The sequence below is a fragment of the Pan troglodytes genome, chromosome 17 (assembly GCF_028858775.2).
Source record: "Pan troglodytes isolate AG18354 chromosome 17, NHGRI_mPanTro3-v2.0_pri, whole genome shotgun sequence".
In the NCBI taxonomy this organism is placed as follows: Eukaryota; Metazoa; Chordata; class Mammalia; order Primates; family Hominidae; genus Pan; species Pan troglodytes.
The window spans coordinates 61,661,669-61,665,541 of record NC_072415.2 but is presented as its reverse complement, the minus strand read 5'-3'; the positions used below and the strand labels follow the sequence as shown (position 1 = coordinate 61,665,541).

Below are 3,873 nucleotides of genomic sequence, written 5' to 3'. Positions count from 1 at the left end.
GGCTCCAGCCAAGCTTCAGGGATAAGGTGCACTGAGGGCAAGACCAGAGGGAGGAGGAAGCCACACACGTGGAGGAGGGCGAGCACTGCGGAGAGAAGACAGGCAAAAGCCCCAAGGGGGAAATCAGTTTGACGCCTCAGCCTCCTTTTTGACTTCTCTCCTTTCTCCCCTTGGCTGGAATCCAGACTGCTCATCCTGGCCCAGAAGCCAGCCTCCCTTTCTGGGAGATCCAGGGACTTCCCAGCCCTTGGTCTGACTGGACATCTCAGAGTAACTCCGCCCCAAAAACTGTGGTTGCCATGGACTCTAAAACTAGTTCTCCAGGTAAACAAAACTGCTTTGTTCACCCACATACAGGAAACGGCAGATTTCTGGCCTTTCAACACAGGTTTTCCTCTGCCGGCAAACTCCAGCATCCAGCAGAGGTGTTGGCAAGACTCCACCTGTTTCCTGGCAGAAGCCCCAAACCACCCCAGCTCACACCAGCACAAAGGAGCTCAAACCATGAAATATAAGGAAGAGCGGAGCTCCATGAAGGACAATCTGTGTGTGTTCATTCTGTTCCATTTCTCACAGGCTTGGTACACGTCCTCATGAATGACCAAGCTGGACTCCCACCTCCATCCTCATCCCTGCCATTTGGGGATGGAAAGAGGGGAGTCCCCTCCTCCAGAGCCAGGCTAGGATTACAGATTAGGGACGTGTAGTCCAGGCCAGCCCCCACTCTCCAGCAGGCTCGCCCCACCCTGGAGGGAAAGCATCACAGGTAGTGGGGGAAAGAAGCCAGGCTGTGGGCCCAGCAGCTTTTCTAATGGCCAACAGTGTGCAGGCTACAGGCTCTGCTGAAATGGGTCCAGGTTTGTGAATGCATTAATGTTTTTAACTATTGTTTCTGATTTATCTCAGCCTCAGTTCTAGCACTTCCCAATTCTGTGCTCATAAGCAAGATTGGCTATTTATTTAAACAGAAATAGCATACAGAGGAAATTTAAAGGATTCTAGAAAGTCAAGGTGAACAAAAATCTCACTGAGTTATCCACTGCCTTCTCTCTGCAGTCTTTTCTTATTGTGGGGCTGCTGTATGCATTGTGTCAGGTACCTTCTACTTGTAACTTTATTTAACTGTCATTGCAATGACATGAGATGAGTCTTAGTGTTCACATCTTACAGAGGAAAGAACTGAGGCTCAGAAAGGTAGAGACACCTGCCCTAACACACAGCTGTGAAGGAGCTGGACCTGGACAAAAGGAGTGTATGGTTTTAGGGTGAGAATAGACTGCTCTTTGTGAAATCCATGCAAAGATGCCTGAAAGAGGAATAAATATTTACTGGATAGTTGTGGATGAGTTAAATTTTGTAATCCACCCTCTTAGGATGAAAGCACACGGTATCAGGATTGCATTATGTTCCTGGTAGGAAATGGGTCAACAGGAGTAGGAAGGGTGCCAGAAAGATGCAAGCCCAGAAGAGGTCTTTGCTGACTCCATGAGTTTGTTTGCCCCAGGCTGACTGAGCTGGCTTTTCGTCTCAGAGATAAGGTGAGAGATGCCTGCATTAGTCAGCACTTGCTCGTAGTCTAGCTTCCTATCCTGCCTGGCAACAGGCTGGCCTGATGCACGAAGTAGAAAGCCACCCAAGCAGTGGGAAAGGAAGGGAACCAACAGGCCTGCCATTAAAAATCTCCCCACCCCAAGGCTTGAAATTTCCGCTTATTTCACAGATGCAAATACAGAGGCACAGAGGAAAAAAAAAAAAAAAACTGGTCCAGAAGACATCACCAGTCAGGGAAGAATCAGGACTGAAAAGAATGGAGCAACTCACCCAGAGCTCATCCATCCATCCATCCATCCATCCATCCACCCATCCATCCATCCATCCATCCATCCATCCAGATTCATCAAAACAGTGAAGTCCTTGCAGTCATGGAGTTGATGTTCAAGTGAAGGAGGTAGATTACAAACTAATAGATATACAATACAGTGTAAGGTGATAGAGAAGAACATAAATGAGTCAGGGGAAAACCTCCCTGGGGTAACTTTGAGCAGAGACCTGAATTAAGTGATCAGCAAGGGCAAGGTTACTAAGGAGGAAACATAGTTGGGGTGTGCAGCAAACACCAAGGAGGCCAGAATGCTTGGACTGAATTCAACGAGAAACAGCAGAGTAGAAAATTATGTTGGGAGAGAATTGGTGCTGGATCATAAAGAAACTTCATATGCGAGGAACAGGAATTTGGATTTTTTAAATAGTAATATACAGCCATTCTCAAGTTTGCGTTTGGTCAGTGGGGAGCCACGTGGGTTCAACATGCATATCAAAAGTGTTATTTCTGGCCGGGCGCGGTGGCTTACGCCTGTAATCCCAGCACTTTGGGAGGCCGAGGCGGGTGGATCACGAGGTCAGGAGATCGGGACCATCCTGGCTAACACGGTGAAACCCCGTCTGTACTAAAAATACAAAAAAATTAGCCAGGCATGGTGCGGGCACCTGTAGTCCCAGCTACTCGGGAGGCTGAGGCAGGAGAATGGCGTGAACCTGGGAGGCGGAGCTTGCAGTGAGCCGATATCGCGCCACTGCCCTCCAGCCTGGGTGATAGAGGGAGACTCCACCTCAAAAAAAAAAAAAAAAAAAAAAAAAGTTATTTCTCTTCGGGGCCCATCTACCCTGGCCACGGCATGATGTTTGTCTGCAACGATTGTAAGGTGTTCAGATTTTGTAAATCTAAATGTCATAAAAACTTTAAAAAGAAGTGCAATCCTCGCAAAGTTAGGTGGACCAAAGCATTCCGGAAAGCAGCTGGTGAAGAGCTTACAGTGGATAATTCATTTGAATTTGAAAAACATAGAAATGAACCTATCACATACCAGTGAGAGCTATGGAAGAAAACTATTGATGCAATGAAGAGAGTTGAAGAGATCAAACAGAAACACCAAGCTAAATATATAATGAACAGATTGAAGAAGAATAAAGAGCTACAGAAAGTTCAGGATATCAAATAAGTCAAGCAAAACATCCAGCTTATCTGAGCCCCTCTTGCAGGCAAAGGGAAGCAGTTGGAAGAGAAAATGGTACAGCAGTTACAAGAGGATGTGGACATGAAGATGCTTCTTAAACATCTCTGTAATCATTTCTTTTATGTACATTTGAAAATGCCCCTTGGAGACTTGGAACTGCTAAATTATTAGTTTATTTTTTACATAAGATCACTTAAATGAAAGGAGATTAAAATATATATTTCCTACAAAACATCAGATACACGGATGTTAGATTGCATCTCAGTGTTAAACCTTCACTGACAGATGTACTTACGTAAATCATGAAAATTCTACTTATAACTATAGAAGTGAATTGTGGACATAAAATGCTTATGCCATTTGGATAATGGCACTAGGCAGCATTTGTATAATAACTAATGGCAAAAATTCATGGCTAGTGATATATAAAATAAAATATTCTCTGCAGAAAATATTCTCTTTATTAATGTTATAGAAGGGGAGGATACAACAAGGAACTAACAACTTGTATGACAGTGTCAAATATTATTTTGATTTTAGTATTTCCTGTTTGGTTTATTTGCATCTTAGAAGAGCATAATGACATTGTTTGATGAAGCCTAATTATGCTGGACTGTTTTGACCTTGTTTAACCCTTCTGATAGGTAGTTGGGGATGAGAATTGAATAATCTTTGCCTGGAGTGACCCTATACTCTAGAATTTCCAATTTGGAGAATACTCAGTTCTAATTTGTGATTCCTGGTAGAACAAACTTTATTTTTCTAGCCTAGCAATGATCCAGAAGCAGAGGAATCCCAGTGCCTTTTAAAAGCTGTTATGTGTCTTTCTTTTAAAAACGCTCCTGATTTTGGAAAGTAG

At 44.0% G+C, this 3,873-nt stretch overlaps 1 pseudogene; it reads left to right on the top strand.

The window, feature by feature from the left end:
* Positions 1 to 2,636: 2,636 nt before the first annotated feature.
* LOC100610996 (probable ribosome biogenesis protein RLP24) lies at positions 2,637 to 3,185 on the top strand (annotated as a pseudogene).
* The last annotated feature ends 688 nt before the right edge of the window (positions 3,186 to 3,873 follow it).